The sequence below is a fragment of the Triticum urartu genome, chromosome 6A (genome assembly GCF_056163025.1).
Source record: "Triticum urartu cultivar PI428250 chromosome 6A, HENAU_Tu73, whole genome shotgun sequence".
Lineage (NCBI taxonomy): Eukaryota > Viridiplantae > Streptophyta > Magnoliopsida > Poales > Poaceae > Triticum > Triticum urartu.
The window spans coordinates 555,152,702-555,172,370 of NC_141878.1; positions in this window are offsets into that span (position 1 = coordinate 555,152,702).

Genomic DNA, 19,669 nt, shown 5'->3' on the forward strand with positions numbered 1-19,669 from the left:
TGTATAGATATCAACTTAAGAGATCGTTACATTATTAACACTCAAAGTGGTTAATAGAGACACGCAAAGTAGGATCATTCATGAACTTGCGATGCATAAACATTTACAGTCAAGAGTGAGATGAAGCACCAGCAGCCACCAAGAAACTTGTAGGAGGAATTCAAACTACAATGGACATGTGGGGGTATCTTCACGATATTAATATATTTCCTTTCTTAAATAATATAAATTATTGATCTAATCACCAGTGTCAAAGCTACCAGCCGGTGAGGAAATATAAGGACGTGGATAAGTGAGTTGGATGAGAGGCTGATTTCTGGGGAGGGGGCACTGAAAACCTGAAGTGGTCTGCTCTGGGTGATCCGAGTGCAAACATGGAGAAAATTGTACTGTCTGGCTAGGCTTCTGTCGAGTGTTATGTCGAAATTAGTGTCCATTTAGGCACCTTCATACCATGCATTAATCAAGAGCATTAAGCGCATCAGATGGTCTACTGAACAAAAGAGTTGATCTTCAATTTCTTTTTTTTTTGAATTTGCTACTAAACATAGTCTTATGTTCTTTTTCCCATCACAATATGTGTAGTGTCACACTGTCACTTTTGGAAATGGCAAGGAGGAACACATATTTTATAGCCTATTTATTGTCGCTGGATAACATGTAGGGTTTCATAACAAGGAAATGGTGAAAGCAAATTAGGTTCGTATGATTGTTGTTGCCCGTAGCATATCCCACGGACATGTACCTAGTGCATTAACAGATCCAAACTCCTCACCACCCCCCACCTCCAAAGATAGGGGCGAGCTTCTCCCTGACTACAAGCAAAGCAGCACCACGAGCAGACACCTACACGTACAAAGAGACATCGCCGCCGGCTGCCATCGCCAATTCCGATAACTCTTTGTGTTTCGACCAACTGCCACTGTGAGTAGGAAGATGAGAATAACTCATGCGGATGAAGAAGTGCCGGACTGTGGCCCCATGAAGAAAGGGCGGTTTTTTTATTACGGGAATAGAGGGAGTTATTTTTTTTATTTTTTTAGAAAAGACTATCATGGCTAATTTTATTAAAAATTAAACAAGAATTACATCGTCCACAAGGTTTGGAACTAGGCAGCCCGAAGGCTCGATAGGGGAAGTAATTGGCTGCCCTGGCAACAGAAACAATCAAACGGAGGGTCTCTTCTAGAATCCGCGATGCTATTTTTCTTTTCTTTTTAGGGCAGCAAAGCAGCACGGCGGTGTGTTGCGTGCTTTATGGCGGAGCGAACTTTCAACGCAACGGCAAAGCCCTCCTTGATGGGCCGGACAAGAGCGGGGTTGGGAAGGAGCTGAAAAGAGCAGCCCATGTACGGAGACGCCCGTCTCGAATCGGAACAGTTCACCTTCGGTGATTAACAGTGCGAACAATTAATTAAACTAGTACTCCCTCCATTCCGTTTTATAGTGCGTCTAAGATTTTTGTGAAAATTCCGGAATGTAGTGCGTGTTTGCTACTTTGCCCCATTCTTGACGAAAATATCCCTTATCCTATTCCTGTAGCGCACCTCCTCCCTCGGCTATCCCCTGCTCCCGCAAGCATCGTCTTCGTGTCCCCGTGTCCATGGCCGGCGGCGCAGAGCGCAGAGCAGGTTCCGCATCCTGAGAGGGAATCGACTGGTGGCGGCAGGATTTGACTAGCGGCAAGGAAGGTGCCGTCGGGCGGAGCGGCTCAGTCAAGAAGGCGACATAGGGGTTGTTGGCGGTGGACGCGGGCAGCGGGATCTGGCTGTCAGCTTGGCCGTCAAGCGGACCTTCCTAGCGCCATGGTGCTCGCCGAGGAGATGGGGCGGCTGCACAAGGCATGCAGGTGTGCGCGGGACCCTGGCCGCCAGCTTCATGAGGGTGGACGTCGAGGTCGTCATGGGCGCCGCCGCGGGTGTGGACGCCAATGTCGATGAAGGGCACTCCTGGACTGTGGGATCCACCGCCGTGGGCCGCCACATCGTCGTCTCCCATTCCCCTTCCTCTGCTCGCGTGCCTGCTATGGGATCCACCGCCGTGGTGGCCGTCACGGGGCGCCGGTCAGATCGCACCATCGTTCGCCTGCGAGTGAGCCACTCCAAGGACGCCGCCGTTCACCATGCAGCTCCTACAGGTGCCAACCAACTTCCTCATCTGCTTCACCCCTGTGACGAGGATGGGAGTTCTTGCACATGGTGGCAGCACGCCGGCGTCGGCTTCTTGTGCGGCAGCGGCAGCGGCTCACAGGAGCAAGAAGCACCATTCGTGTCCAGCGTCCATGGCAGGCATCGCCGCGTCCTTGGCCAGCATTCCGCTTCCCTGGCCGGTTGCTTGCTGGCCATAGATGCTCGCTGGGACAGACGGAAGCCAGCATATACCAGCGAACTAGTACTCTCGGACAAACCAAGGGCTTTCTCGTCCAAAAATAAACGCCAGCACACACATTGGTATCTGGGCTGGAATCTATGCGCACTAAATTGAGGAACGGAGGGAGTATCATATACTTGAGACTCGCAAACATGCTTACGTGGTAGGAAATTAAAAAAGAAAGAGAGGGTCATAGTAACATAGGTAGATACCATAACATAATAAATATTATGCTACTATGTGTCATGCATGGTAATAAATAAGACCACCTATGATACTACTATATGGTACTATGCACTATGGATGTAGTATCATACACTAGTATCATATGCATGATACTAGTATATGTTACTCCCCACTATGACCAATTTTATAGGATTTAGTTAATTGTAAGACAAGTAATAAATGGGGATGTAGCTCAATTGGTAGAGTGCTAGTCAATGCGGAATAGAGGCATGTTTGATTCCTCGCATCTCCAATTTTTTGTTTTTTCAATCGGCTTTCAGTCCGTCTTCCATTCCCACAATTTGGTGCTCAGACTCCACTTTTGACGACGAGCTTGCCATGCATGAATCCATGCGTGACTAGCTACAACGAACATGTACGGCACCAATAGCAGATCACACGCAGTACAATTTTTGCCGGCGCCTCTAGACGTAGTACACGATAGGAGAAGAAATTTGCTATTCCACCATCTTCTTTATCCAATAGTACAATGTTTCTTCTTCAAATACTTTAACAATGTTTGTGCATCTTTGGATTATAGGTACTTCTTGTGCTCACTTTTTATGTAGTTGTTGCTATCCATATCCAAGAATGGTACATTTTCCGCATCTCCATACCATTGCTCATAGAAATTGTATATCTCAAATGGCTGTATTCCAGATGTGTGCATTTGCTTAATTATGTGACGATCAACGTCTAATAATTTACACTGCGGCCTAAGCATATGCGGCTTATCAGGAGTTACAGGATGATGATTTTGACTAAGCTCGACTTTCTGAATATTCCAAATGCCTTCCCTATTGATGTTGAATTGAACACCGTCTGTGCATTTTACCCGTGATGTAGCTTGTTCTTTAACATCTCATGAGTTGGATGTTTAGAGGCTGTTTGGATGGGAGCCATCGGCTGCCCTGCCAATATATTGACATCGACTAACGAGGTTGTATACCATTTGGATTGAGACCAAAATTTTGGCATGCCACCTCGCCCCAGCGTTTCCTTTTCACTTCTGCGCGAAAGCGATGGCAAAACGGGGATGGCCGAATTGGCCGCCAATTTTTTGGCGCGGCCATGAAGCCCGTGATTTGGCATGGCAGTCCCGGGAAGGAACCTTAGCCTTCATACCTTCCTTGCTACAAACAACATATTTTGAAGATAAAGTCCGATCTGCTCTTACTTTTTTGTGACACTTTCTGATGCTGAATCCTTTGCCTTTAGCATATGAATTATTGAATGTGTATGCTTCTTCTGATTGAAAACACATTCCAACTTTTGGCACCTACCACACGAAAACAGTATAGCACATGTTAAGTAATGGTCAAATGGTGGATACACTTCATATACAATAACGGGGGCCACATCAATCAACAAGTACCTTATCATCCTTGAGCCCCACTAACTCGGGATCATACAGTAATGTGCTACTTGCGCCGACAACCTTCATCAGTGTAACAGGTTCACGACTAGCATTGCCTCCCGTTGTACTGTGTTAAAAAAATCATGATTAAAGAATCATATTTTTATCCACTAGCATATTTCCAATGTACGTTAATATTATGAAGGGAATTAATTACATGTTGATATTAGGTAAGATATCGGTTATGTGTTAATTATGTGATTAACACAGATGTTGATAATTTGGTACGATATTAATTACACACTAAACATGTTGAGCACTCACCATTGAAGTAATCTAGGTCATTTGATTGACATGGTTTGATGGGCAAAATTAATTGTATCGGTCTCTTTGAATATAATAGAATATAATATAGATAAACAAATAAAGAATCAGATTTTTTTTGAACCCTTTGAATATTTTGTAACAAAAAATGAAAATAAATGTATGTACACATTTCACGCTCTGTATATTACAGAAAAAGAACTTGTACACAACGTCACACTAGCCTCCTTCCTTCCTATCGGACGGGGGCTTGAAAATGGTTATACACTTGTATTAATACAACGTCTGTGCTGCCTCAGTTTCCCCTCAGCAAGACAATGTGCATGACCAGAACATGGGATGTTTTCACCTTCACTGCGCCACTACCTTGCTTCTACGTACCTTGCTTCTAAGATGCGGGAGCGTTGGGAGAAGCATTACGTGGTGAAACATCAGCTCAATGGAATGGCAAATCGCTTCTGCTAATATTCCGGGCCATTCTGCAACCATCTTTACTGTAGGAGATAACACATGGTAGATCGTCTGACCATGACTTGGTACTGATCAGACTGAAGTAAGCATGCAGAGTCGTACTGTCAAATTTCACACTACAAGTATCCATGGATGTTGTAGAAGCACGCAGAGTTGTAATCAACCGTGACACAAGGAGGAGTCGCCATGATATTCCTAGGACACAAGCTCTTTAGTTAGCCAAAGTGCAGCGAACTACTAAACAAAAGGGTGACAGTTATACTCACAAAGAGAATGCAGAATCCTGATCTCTCTCATTCCCAAAAGGCTAGATGGCCATCATTTGGATCATAATGCTTTCAAGCTAACAACTGACTCTGGAATATGTCTCTGCTATCCACTATAGACTATAGTCTTTCACTCATATATGTTTGACTCCCTTCTCATGGCTATGTGGATGCTCATGGGACTACCAATTTGTAGGCAATTGGTGGTGACTCATGAACATTCAAAGCTTGTCTTTTTTTATTATTTGTACCAACATTCGGTAGTCACTCTCTCAGTCTCATCAAACTAGTTGGTACCGTATATGTCGTTGATCACAAATCCAATTCATTTATAGAATTTAAGACTTTGGAACAACCTCTCTTTGAATGCCATTCATGTAAATTTCCAGAGGTGTTGTTCACTTATATGTCCAACTGACAAAACACACAACCACCATATATATGCGTGCACCATACAACCTAACATATACTTGTGTCAATCCTGGAACTGAAACCTGGTGAGAGAAGCGGAAGAACCAAGCTCCCAACGCTAGGCCACATATCTCTCTCTCAAAAAAAAACGCTAGGCCACATACTCATATTTATTCAAGAGTCCAATTACTAATACCAATGTATATGCTACCAACCAAGCTCTTTTGTTTAATGTTGTGTGTGAAAATTGGAATGTGTCGAAGCGTATTCCAAACTAGCCAGAGAGAAAATTATGTCATTATCGTGCCATCGACCATATTATATTTTAATTAAAGTAAATGTAAATAAATTTAGGGAGTTTCTAATGAGCATCTGAGTGTTTTTTTTTTTTGGAATGAAGACGTCTAGCGTCCGGCTTTAAATTAATAAAGCCAACACGGCAGCGTTCACAAAGTCTGAAAACAGGTACCACGGCAGTCTAGCTTAAGCATTATAGAACCAGCCAAAATAAAACGAGGTCCACCAACATCAGCACGCAGGCTGGAATAGCATAAGTCATCGACAAGCATACGTAAGGAGATGAGATGCAAAATGATATCAATCTTGAGTAGCTACTTGGCGCGCTTCCATCTGAATGTTGCGAATCCTCTCCATTGTCTCGATCATGTACTGCACTCCTCATCACGCGGTTTCTCCAACGGTGTCCAGGTCTACAAGAATAAGTGACATTTGAACAGGACATCAGCTAGGTGAGAAGGGAATTTCTTCTCAATGGTCATCTTATTACGCACAGTCTATAAAGACCAAAGCAGCGCCCCTACACGACATCTGAGTGTTTTTACTTAGGAATCTCTCAGTAAAACTGAATGTTGACAGCGGACTTTGGAACTCCTTCTCATGAACAGCCTTTTGCTTTGCCTATACCATATAGCCCACATGATAACCAGGACCTTGACGACTACCACCGATGGGAGATTATCAATCAAGTCAAAGAGCCACAACTTGGGACCCGGCTGCTTGCTCGCCGCAATATAATCCACAATGTCTTCCCCCTTGGCCAAGTTGCAGTCAAAAAGAAATGACGCCATGAATCAAGAGCCGAGCTACACAGTTGACACACATCTGAATCTGCCATATTTCTATTCGCCCTCACGTCCGCTGTTGGCAGCGAGACTTTAGCTAGCCGCCAAACAAATACTCCCTCCGGTCCTTTTTACTCTGCACATTGGATTTGCCAAAAGTCAAACTTTGCTAAGTTTGACCAAATTTATATTAAAAATTATTAGCATCTATAATATCTAATAAATATAATATGAAAATATATTTCAAGATAAATCTAATGATATTGGTGTTGTTATGTGAATGTCTATAATTTTTTATATAAACTTGGTCAAAGTAGGATGAGATTGACTTCGGACAAACCTAATATGTAGAGTAAAAAGGACCGAAGGGAGTACCTTCACCTTGGAGGGTACATCAATGTTCCACAGTTTGGACCAACTTTTATGCCTACGCTGTTCATCGGAGCACCCTTGTCGTTGCTCAAGCCAGTCCCCGCGCTGTTTTTTCATGTCAACAAGCAGCCTATAGGCAGACCTGACTGTGAATCTCCCAAGACTTTTCATCATGCCAAGCCCACGAATCCTCCTGCCTAACTGTGCTCAAGGGAATGTTTAGCACCGCCTGTGTTTTGATTTTCGGTTTGAGATTATTTTTTCATCCTAGGCTGAGATGGCCGAATTTTGCCATTTTTTTTCAACAATTGGCCGATATTTGACTAAAATTCGACCAATTTCGGCCGAAAGATAGATTTCACCCCAGACCAAGATGGCCGAAATTCGGCTGAAATCTTTTTTTTTTCGGCCAAAAATTAAAACACACCACCACCTTGACATCCATGGAAAGAAGATGAGCTCGAACTACCTGATGGTTCCATGAGCAGCTAGCAGAATCCATCAGATCACTGACCCTTTGCGGTGGATTAGTTAATAAAGCACATACATGCCGCAACCCGAAATCCCTAGCTAGGGATCCAATTGTCTCCAAGAAAACTAGTATCAACCCCGTTACCGATCCATCGAATAATCCCAGGTTTCAGAGCATCACGTCCCTCGCACTGAAGGGCGAGGTCCAAACTCTGCATGCAATGCTGAATCTTGAAGGAAATACACTGCCTTGAGAATCCTTGCGCTGAGAGACACTACAACACGGCAGATATTACGAGGCATTCTAAAATGCCTCTAGATGACACAGAAATGCCTTTACATGTTTTTGGAGGCGTTCCTCCAGAACGCTAGAAATAACCCCGAAGACTAACAATCAGCGGCGTTTTTCAAAGTGCCTCCGAAGCTCCCACGTTCGACGGCGTTTTTGAAAGTGCCTCCAAAGCTCCCACGTTTCGGAGGCGTTTTTGGTAGACGCTGCTAATCAGTTCGAGAGAAAAATTATTTAAATCCAATATCCAGTCAAGTCACCCACCCCCACCAACGTTAGTACTTTCAATGTTCCTCAGCCGAGGCTACAACACAACTCTACATATATTAAGCATTATAAGCCCACCAAGTTTTTTTAAGACGCACCCACGGCCCACCAAGTGAAAGTGAATTCTAAATCAACCAGCCTGCATGGAAGGCCCACCTGTAGCTGTCATCCTTGAAACTCGCGTGCAAGAAAAAGGAACAAGTCAAGAGTCATACGCAGGATACGAGCACAACATCAATTGGAATACTCCTTTATTGCACGCCTACCTGTTGGGGAACGTACTAATTTAAAAAAAATTCTTACGCACACGCAAGATCATGGTGATGCATAGCAACGAGAGGGATAGTGTTGTCTACGTACCCTCATAGACCGAAGCGGAAGCGTTGACGCAACGTAGAGGAAGTAGTCGTACGTCTTCCCGGTCCAACCGATCCAAGCACCGTTACTCCGGCACCTCCGAGTTCTTGACACACGTACAGCTCGATGACGCACCCCGGGCTCCGATCCAGCAAAGTTTCGGGGAGGAGTTTCGTCAGCACGACGGCGTGGTGACGATCTTGATGTTTAACCGTCGCAGGGCTTCGCCTGAGCACCGCTACAATATGATCGAGGTGTAATATCATGGAGGGGGGCACCGCACACGGCTAAGGAACGATTACGAAGATCAACTTGTGTGTCCTAGGGTGCCCCCTGCCCCCGTACATAAAGGAGCCAAGGGGAGGGGGCGGCCGGCCAAGGAGGGGCGCGCCAGGGGGAGTCCTACTCCCACCGGGAGTAGGACTCCCTTCTTTCCTAGTTGGAGAAGGAGAAGGGGGGAAAGAGGAGGAAGAGAGGAAGGAAAGGGGGGGCGCCGCCCCCTTCCCTTGTCCTATTCGGACTAGGAAGGGGAGGGGCGCGCGGCCACCTCCTGCCTCCTTCTCTCTTCTCCCTCAAGGCCCATGTAGGCCCAATAACCCCCCGGGGGGTTCCGGTAACCCCCGGTACTCCGGTAAAATGCCGATTTCACCCGGAACGATTCCGATATCCAAATATAGGCTTCCAATATATCGATCTTTATGTCTCGACCATTTCGAGACTCCTCATCATGTCCGTGATCACATACGGGACTCCGAACAACCTTCGGTACATCAAAATATATAAACTCATAATGAAACTGTCATCGTAACTTTAAGCGTGCGGACCCTACGGTTCGAGAACAATGTAGACATGACCGAGACACGTCTCCGGTCAATAACCAATAGCGGGACCTGGATGCCCATATTGGCTCCTACATATTCTACGAAGATCTTTATCGGTCAGACCACATAACTACATACGTTGTTCCCTTTGTCATCGGTATGTTACTTGCCCGAGATTCGATCGTCGGTATCCAATACCTAGTTCAATCTCGTTACCGGCAAGTCTCTTTACTCGTTCCGTAATACATCATCTCACAACTAACACATTAGTTGCAATGCTTGCAAGGCTTATGTGATGTGTATTATCGAGAGGGCCCAGAGATACCTCTCCATCAAACGGAGTGACAAATCCTAATCTCGAAATACGCCAACCCAACATGTACCTTTGGAGACACCTGTAGAGCTCCTTTATAATCACCCAGTTACGTTGTGACGTTTGGTAGCACACAAAGTGTTCCTCCGATAAACGGGAGTTGCATAATCTCATAGTCATAGGAACATGTATAAGTCATGAAGAAAGCAATAGCAACATACTAAACGATCGGGTGCTAAGCTAATGGAATGGGTCATGTCAATCAGATCATTCAACTAATGATGTGATCCCGTTAATCAAATAACAATTCTTTGTCTATGGTTAGGAAACACAACCATCTTTGATTAATGAGCTAGTCAAGTAGAGGCATATTAGTGACATTTTGTTTGTCTATGTATTCACACATGTATTATGTTTCCGGTTAATACAATTCTAGCATGAATAATAAACATTTATCATGATATAAGGAAATAAATAATAACTTTATTCAATAATAAAGTGACTTGCCGGAAACATAATACATGTGTGAATACATAGACAAACAAAATGTCACTAGTATGCCTCTACTTGACTAGCTCGTTAATCAAAGATGGTTGTGTTTCCTAACCATAGACAAAGAGTTGTTATTTGATTAACGGGATCACATCATTAGTTGAATGATCTGATTGACATGACCCATTCCATTAGCTTAGCACCCGATCGTTTAGTATGTTGCTATTGCTTTCTTCATGACTTATACATGTTCCTATGACTATGAGATTATGCAACTCCCGTTTACTGGAGGAACACTTTGTGTGCTACCAAACGTCACAACGTAACTGGGTGATTATAAAGGAGCTCTACAGGTGTCTCCAAAGGTACATGTTGGGTTGGCGTATTTCGAGATTAGGATTTGTCACTCCGTTTGACGGAGAGGTATCTCTGGGCCCTCTCGATAATACACATCACATAAGCCTTGCAAGCATTGCAACTAATGTGTTAGTTGTGAGATGATGTATTACGGAACGAGTAAAGAGACTTGCCGGTAACGAGATTGAACTAGGTATTGGATACCGATGATCGAATCTCGGGCAAGTAACATACCGATGACAAAGGGAACAACGTATGTAGTTATGCGGTCTGACCGATAAAGATCTTCGTAGAATATGTAGGAGCCAATATGGGCATCCAGGTCCCGCTATTGGTTATTGACCGGAGACGTGTCTCGGTCATGTCTACATTGTTCTCGAACCGTAGGGTCCGCACGCTTAAAGTTACGATGACAGTTTCATTATGAGTTTATGTATTTTGATGTACCGAAGGTTGTTCGGAGTCCCGGATGTGATCACGGACATGACGAGGAGTCTCGAAATGGTCGAGACATAAAGATCGATATATTGGAAGCCTATATTTGGACATCGGAATCGTCCCGGGTGAAATCGGCATTTTACCGGAGTACCAGGGGGATTACCGGAACCCCCCGAGGGGTTATTGGGCCTACATGGGCCTTGAGGGAGAAGAGATAAGGAGGCAGGAGGTGGCCGCGCGCCCCTCCCCTTCCTAGTCCGAATAGGACAAGGGAAGGGGGCGGCGCCTGATGAAGCTACGTACCTAGGGTAGGGGCACGGACCTGTCCAAAGAGCCCTACCCAAGGACGTCCCTAGAAGAGGTCACCTTTCAATCGACTTGAAGGTATCCCACTCGACGGATTCAAGACACTCAACCAAGAAGCTAGCCACTCGACTGCCAGGAGATCTGAAGTCGCTCCGCAGGCAAACGGTCGACTATTAAGTAGTCTTTATGGTCGTTGTAGCACTTTATTAGGGGCGTTACCAGTAACGCCCAACCTTAAATGTACCTTAAACCCTGCATTACTGAGGGCAGGAGGGGGCCGGCGAACTCTATATAAGCCACCCCCTCCTCAGTATGAAGGGTTCGCACCCCTGTTATCTTCACACACATAATTCAATCGACCGCCTCCGGGCACCGAGATGTAGGGCTGTTACTTCCTCCGAGAAGGGCCTGAACTCGTAAACCTTGTGTGCTTACAACTTCCCAATAGTTAAGATCTAGCCTCTCCATACACACCCCCCTACATTACTGTCAGACTTAGAACCACGACAGTTGGCGCCCACCGTGGGGCTCGAACCCACGACCACAAGGTTAAGATAACAGAAGCGGAAGGCTGAGCCCGTCGCTCCTGGGGAGGCCCTGGCCGTTGCCCAGGGAAACTTCAAGGGGAAAGCCAAGGGCGTCTGGAAGCCCAAGAAAGTCAAGGATCAAGATGGGAATGATGTTTTGGACCTGCCATGTCACATCCACACCAAGAAAGACGAAGAGGGAAATTTTATTTACCCGAAGGACACCACTCGACAGTGCCGGCTCCTAATCCAGCAGTTCCAGGGCAAGCAGCCCAAAGATAAGGAAAAAGAGCCGGACAGGGTTGAGGACAAGGAAGACAGTGACGATGGATACCCCCAAGTCAATTCCACCCTGATGATTTTTGCCGATGTCGAAAGCAAGAGTCGACTGAAAGTCATTAACCATGAGGTGAACATGGTTGCTCCGGCAACACCCAGTTACCTGAAGTGGTCACAGACTGCCATCACATTCGACCAGTCTGATCACCCGACGCACATTGCCACCCCTGGGAGGCAAGCTTTGGTGGTCGACCCAGTTGTCGAAGGCACTCGACTGACCAAGGTATTGATGGATGGCGGCAGTGGCTTGAACATACTGTACGCTGAAACTTTAAAAGGAATGGGCATTCCGATGTCCAGACTCAGTACTAGTAACATGAGCTTCCACGGAGTCATTCCTGGGAAGAAAGCCGAGTCACTCGGCCAGGTTGCTCTTGATGTGGTTTTTGGTGATTCAAAGAATTACCGCAAGGAAAAGTTGACATTCGAGGTTGTGGACTTCCAGAGTGCTTATCATGCCATTTTGGGCAGGCCAGCTTACGCACGCTTCATGGCTCGACCATGTTACGTGTATCTCAAACTGAAGATGCCTGGCCCCAAAGGTGTGATCACTGTTACGGGCAACCGACAGAAAGCAGAAGAGTGTTTTCAGAAGGGATCAAAGATCGCTGATGCTCAGATGGCAGTGGTCGAGCTGAAAGAGTACCAAAAGACTGTCGATCCGAGTGAATTGCTGCGAGCCAAGAAGCCTGCTTCAGAATCAGCTTTTCAGTCATTTGGAGAAACAAAGACAGTCCACATTCACCCGACCGACCCCGGCGCTGCTCCGACTGACATCTCGACGACGCTCGACTCCAAATAGGAAGAAGCGCTCATCCAGCTCCTCCGTGAGAACTGGGACATCTTCGCATGGAAACCCTCTGACATGCCTGGAGTTCCCAGAGGGCTGACTGAGCACCGTCTATGAGTCGACCCAAAATTCAAGCCTGTGAAGGAACATCTTCGACGGTCCGCCGTCCAAAAGAAGCAAGCCATTGGCGAGGAGGTGGCTCGGCTCTTAGCAGCGGAGTTCATCCGAGAGATTTACCACTCCGAGTGGCTCGCCAATGTCGTCATGGTACCCAAGAAGGACAAGTCACTTCGCATGTGCATTGATTTCAAACATATCAATCGGGCCTGCCCGAAATATCATTTTCCTCTCCCTCGCATCGACCAAATAGTCGACTCGACTGCGGGGTGCGAGAGATTGTCTTTTCTAGATGCCTATTCGGGGTACCATCAGATCCGTCTGTATGGGCCCGACGAGGTCAAAACAGCTTTCATCACTCCATTCGGATGCTTCTGTTACGTCACCATGCCGTTCGGCCTCAAGAACGCCGGAGCCACGTTCATGAGAATGATTCAGAAGTGTTTACTCACTCAAATCAGTTGGAATGTGGAGGCATACATGGATGATATTGTGGTCAAGTCCCGGAAAGGTTCCGACCTACGGGCTGACCTTGCTGAAACCTTTGCCAACCTCAGGAGGTATGATATCAAGCTCAATCCATCAAAGTGCACATTCGGAGTTCCAGGTGGAAAGTTACTCGGTTTTCTCATTTCCAAACGGGGGATCGACGCCAATCCTGAAAAATTGGCACCATACTCCGGATGAAGCGTCCTGTACGCGTGCACGATGTCCAAAAGCTTACAGGCTGCTTGGCCGCTTTAAGTCGATTCATTTCTCGTCTCGGTGAAAAGGCGTTGCCTCTTTACCGACTGATGAAGAAGTCTGACAAGTTCGAGTGGACTCCAGAAGCTGATGCAGCGTTTGCAGAGCTCAAAGCTCTGCTCTCCACCCAACCAGTGCTTGCTGCCCCAATCAGCAAAGAGCCTCTGCTGCTTTACATTGCAGCCACAGGACAAGTTGTCAGCACAGTACTTACGGTCGAGCGGGATGAGGAAGGAAAGGCCTTCAGAGTTCAGCGCCCAGTCTATTACGTGTCTGAAGTTTTGACCCCTTCAAAACAAAGATACCCCCATTACCAGAAGCTTGTATATGGGATTTACATGACCACAAAGAAGGTTGCACATTACTTCTCTGACCACTCCATTACAGTCGTCAGCGACGCCCCACTGTCAGAGATTCTGCACAACAGAGATGCAACTGGTCGAGTGGCCAAGTGGGCGATTGAACTCCTTCCCTTAGATATCAAGTTTGAGGCAAAGAAGGCTATCAAGTCCCAAGCAATCGCAGATTTCATCGCCGAGTGGATTGAACAGCAACTTCCGGCTCAAGTTCACTCGGAGCACTGGACCATGTTCTTCGATGGATCTAAGATGCTTAATGGTTCCGGTGCTGGGGTAGTCCTAGTCTCCCCCCGAGGAGATAAGCTCAGATATGTTCTCCAGATTTACTTCGATTCCTCCAATAATGAAGCAGAATATGAAGCACTTTTGTATGGGTTGCGCATGGCCATTTCACTTGGCGTCCGTCGCCTCATGGTCTATGGCGACTCAGATTTGGTGGTTAATCAAGTGATGAAGGGGTGGGACGTCAGAAGTCCGGCAATGACTGGTTATTGCAATGCAGTGCGAAAGCTGGAAAAGAAATTCGAGGGGTTAGAGCTTCATCACATCCCCCGACTAAAAAATCAGGCAGCTGACGATTTGGCAAAGATAGGCTCCAAGAGAGAAGCCATTCCCAGTGACGTGTTCCTGGAACACATTCACTCGCCGTCAGTCCAAGAGGATCCTTTCACAGAAGAAGCCCCGCAGCCGAAAAGTGCCACAGATCCGACTGAAGTTGAAGCTCTTGCGGTGGTCGACCTAATCATGGAAGTCTTAGCGATCACTCCCGACTGGACGGTACCGTACATCGCGTATATCCTAAGGAAAGAACTCCCAGAGGACGAAGAAGAGGCTCGACAGATCGTCTGCCGATCCAAGGCCTTCACAGTCATAAAGAGACAGTTGTATAGAGAAAGCGCGACTGGAATCGGGCAGAAGTGCATAACTCCAGAAGAGGGTCAGATAATCCTTGATGATATCCACTCGGGGACCTGTGGTCACCATGCGTCCTCTCGGAACATTGTGGCTAAAGCATACCGAGCGGGTTTTTACTGGCCAAGAGCAAATGAGATGGCAAAAGAGATAGTCGACAAGTGTGGAGGGTGCTAGTTCTACTCCAACATGTCACACAAGCCTGCATCAGCCCTGAAGACCATTCCACTCGTCTGGCCCTTTGCTGTCTGGGGTCTGGACATGGTTGGTCCACTAAGGACAGGCAGGAGCGGCTTCACGCATGTGCTTGTGGCAGTCGACAAGTTTACCAAATGGATTGAAGCTAAGCCTATCAAGAATCTTGATGCCTGCACTGCTATCAGTTTCGTCAGAGGGCTAACATTCAGATATGGAGTCCCGCATAGCATCATCACTGACAATGGGTCAAACTTCGATTCGGACAAGTTCAGAGCTTTTTGCGCCTCTCAAGGCACTCGAGTCGACTATGCATCGGTCGCCCATCCCCAGTCGAATGGACAAGCTGAAAGAGCAAATGGTCTGATCCTCAAAGGACTAAAGCCTCGACTGATGCGTGATCTCAAGCACGCGGCAGGTGCTTGGGTCGACGAGCTTCCGTCAGTTCTGTGGGGATTAAGGACCACCCCTAACCGGTCGACTGGAAGAACTCCATTCTTTCTGGTTTATGGAGCCGAAGCAGTTCTGCCAAGTGATCTTCTTCACAACGCGCCCCGAGTCGAGCTTTACACCGAAGATGAAGCAGAACAGGCCCGGCAAGACGTAGTCGACCTCCTAGAAGAAGAGAGGGAGATGGCCATGATCAGATCGACCATTTATCAGCAAGACTTGCATCGATTCCACGCCCGGAATGTGAAGAGTCGAGCCTTCCAAGAAGGAGATTTGGTCCTCCGAGTGGATCAGCAGAAACCACACAAGCTTGCTCCTACCTGGGAAGGTCCCTTCATCGTCACAAAAGTCCTCCACGACGGAGCATATCACCTCTACAATGTTGATCGCCAGATCGATGAATCACGAGCTTGGAACGCGGAATTACTCCGCCCCTTTTACACTTGAGTTCTCCTTTAGTCAAGATGTAATAAGAAAAATTTGTGAAGTTCATTTTTATCAAAAACAAGAGTGTTCCAATAATTACTGTCAATTCTGTTTGCATCCGAAATCCCCCAGCAGGTGACTTAGCTGCGAATCCGTTTCGCCTAAGTTTGAAAAAATCCTACCGAGTGGAGAGCCAGACTCCCACTCGGGGGCTTAGCTGCAGCCCAGTGCTTGCCTAAGTGTTCAAAAATCCTACCGAGTGGAGAGCAGACCTCCCACTCGGGGGCTTAGCTGCAGCCCAGTGCTTGCCTAAGTGTTCAAAAATCCTACCGAGTGGAGAGCAAACCTCCCACTCGGGGGCTTAGCTGCAGTCCAGCACTCACCTAAGTTCTCCCACAAAGAGACTTAGCTGCAGTCAGCACTCGCCTAAGTTTGTAAAAAATCCTACTGAGTGGAGAGCGAACCTCCCACTCGGGGGCTTAGCTGTAGTTCAGCACTCGCCTAAGTTCTCCCACTAAGAGACTTAGCTGCAGTCAGACACTCGCCTAAGTTTGAGAAAATCCTACCGAGTGGAGAGCAAACCTCCCACTCGGGGGCTTAGCTGCAGTTCAGCACTCGCCTAAGTTCTCCCACTAAGAGACTTAGCTGCAGTCAGACACTCGCCTAAGTTTGAGAAAACCCTACCGAGTGGAGAGCAAACTTCCCACTCGGGAGCTTAGCTGCAGCCCAGTGCTTGCCTAAGTGTTCAAAAATCCTACCGAATGGAGAGCAAACCTCCCACTCGGGGGCTTAGCTGCAGCCCAGCGCTCGCCTAAGTGTTTAAAAAAATCCTACCGAGTGGAGAGGAAACCTCCCACTCGGGGGCTTAGCTGCAGTTCAGCACTCGCCTAAGTTCTCCCACTAAGAGACTTAGCTGCAGTCAGACACTCGCCTAAGTTTGAGAAAATCCTACCGAGTGGAGAGCAAACCTCCCACTCGGGGGCTTAGCTGCAGTTCAGCACTCGCCTAAGTTCTCCCACTAAGAGACTTAGTTGCAGTCAGACACTCGCCTAAGTTTGAGAAAATCCTACCGAGTGGAGAGCAAACCTCCCACTCGGGGGCTTAACTACAGCCCAGCGCTCGCCTAAGTGTTTAAAAAATCCTACCGAGTGGAGAGAAAACCTCCCACTCGGAGGCTTAGCTGCAGTCCAGCACTCGCCTAAGCTCTCCCATGAAGAGACTTAGCTGCAGTCAGACACTCGCCTAAGTTTGAAAAATCCTACCAAGTGGAGAGTAGACCTCCCACTCGGGGACTTAGCTGCAAATACGAGGTTATTTCGAGTGAAGATCAAGCTCCACTCGACAGATAAAGCCGTGAAGATATTCAACAAGAAATCAAGTTCAGATAAAGCCTAAAAGGTCCCAGACCTCAGATCAAAGTTTTCGAGCCCTTGGCTCGGCAGAGTTTAACTGTTACACTTCCACTCGGCATTCCGAGGCAAATTTAAGGCGGAGTTTAACGGTTACAAAATACACTCGGCATTCCGAGGCAAATTCAAAGTGAAGCATAAAAAGTTTTTCATTCCTCAGGTGGAGGACTGGAAGGGGCGACGAACTCATCCAAATCGATCCCATCTGCGATACGGGTGGCAGCAGCAATAAATGTCTCCATGAAGTCCTGGAAGTTGTGCTTCCTCGTGTTGGAAACTTGGATGGCGGCCAGCTTCTCCTCCCGCGCCTCCTTGCAATGGATGCGGACCAGAGACAGAGCCACATCAGCACCACACCGAGCAGAAGACTTCTTCCACTCCTGCACTCGGTCAGGGATTCCGTTAAGTCGAGTCATCAGAGACTCGAGATCGTTCTGGAGCATAGACTCTGGCCAAAGTGCCGGGTCGATCCGCGACATGGCAGCCTTCAGTCGAGCCAAGTAATCCACGACGCCGTCAATGCGAGATTCCAGTCGAAGCAGATTCATGGCAGCTTCATCTTTCACCGGAGAGTTGATTGGATCCAAACCTGTTTCGATCCGCCCAGTCTCCTCTTCAAAGTTCTGGCAAAGCTCTGCATACACGATCCAAAGATAAGTCAATTTTCATAAGACTGAGTCGACACAAAAAAAACCCAGTCGGAGCTAAATGCGCACCTTCAAGCTTGATTTACAACTTCTTGGCGAGGCTCCTCAAGTAGCTCTCCAGGTCATCCCTCCTGCGAGTGATGCCTTCCATCTTGTCGTTCAGGGCGAGGTTCTCCTTCTGCAAACGTGTGCACTCCCTGTTGGCTTCATTCAGAGCGGTCTTCAGCTTGGTATTCTCTTCTTCTAATTGGCCTACCGAAGCCAGCTTCTATTCAGCCAGAGCGATCTTGTCGTCAGCCTCCTTGTGGGCAGCAGCCAAGTCCTGATCCTTCTTCGCCAGAGCTTCGCTCAGTGCCTCTGCGAAAGAAATGATGATTGATTCAGAAACAGCAGAAGAGTTCTCAAGCCTAAAAACAAACCAGTCTACAAAGTCGTCCTACCTGCGGCGCCGTCCCTGACCTTCTGCAGCTCTGTTCTGGCCAACTCCAGATCAAGGATCAGTTGAATCTTCTGCTTCTCCAACTCAGTATAACGAGCTACAAGTTCGCAAGATTTCTGTAAAAAGAAAAATCAGTCGACAGACGTCCAAGATAAGTTGCTTCCGAGTAACTAAGAGACAATGGGGACGTTTCTAAGACCACAGCCGAATCAAAAACATTCGACAGTAGTCTCGGGGACTACACCCAGTGGGTGCACTCAGCGTGCCCCCACTGGTTCGACCAAAAAAAAGAAAAAAAAAGAGAGAGCAAAGTCGACTGCCTGCAGTCGACCGGATACAGTACCACTCGACCTGGCCAGACCAAACCGAGTGAAGAAATACAGACACAGCAACACAATGTAAAGACTACAGTCGACTGCCAGCAGTCCACCGTAGTCTCGGGGACTACACCCAGTGGGTGCACTAAGCGTGCCCCCACTCGTCCAAGAATTAGCAGACACACCCAGCGGGTGTACAGATACAGATACAGAAGATCTTCAGGAAAACAAAAGAGAGACTCTTCAAATGATCAACTGTCGAGTCGACTGACCTGGACGTTGCTCTGAAGAGCCAAACTCGCGTCATAGGCTGCTTGGCTGGCCTCCCGAGCCATCTTCACTTGCTCCATCATGACCCCCGCCTGGCGTATAGCCTCCTTTGCAGCAGCCGCTTGGTCCTCAGGGACGGGGTACGCAGCAAAAAGCGAAGGTGGATCCGCAGTCGACGCCGAAGGCTGCACACTCGATCGACAGAGGGTTGGCAAAAGTCACAGAAGCCCGAGTGGTGTTGCCACCATCCCGAGCCATGGCCTCAGACGCCGGAGTAGGTTGGGGGGTCTTGTCAGCCGACGACCTCTTGTTCCTCCTCATCCTCAGCGGTTCGTTGTCGTCGTCATCCGGGAGGTCGATAACATGAGGAGGGGCTGCAAGAGAAACATTCAATCGACCAGAACTGCAATAGCCAGTCGACTCAAAGCAAAACGTCAATAATCGTACCAGGGTTGGAGGTAACAGCATCCTCCATCTCTTGGTCGTCGTCCTTGGTGGAGACCTCAGAAGTAGCAGCGCTGCAAATCTCGAAAGTCAGTCAGTTGGCTCAGTGAATCAACCAAGGATCTGTCCACGGTCGACAAAGGAAAGCAAGTTTTATCATTACCCGGAAATGGTAGGGACGGCTATCTTCATCTTGGGCAGAGCCTTGGGTGGCTTGGACAGCGTCGTGCGTGGGTGCTTGGGAACCTTCCCAGTCGGCGTTGGAGAAGAGGTCCGAGGGCGTTTCGACGACTGC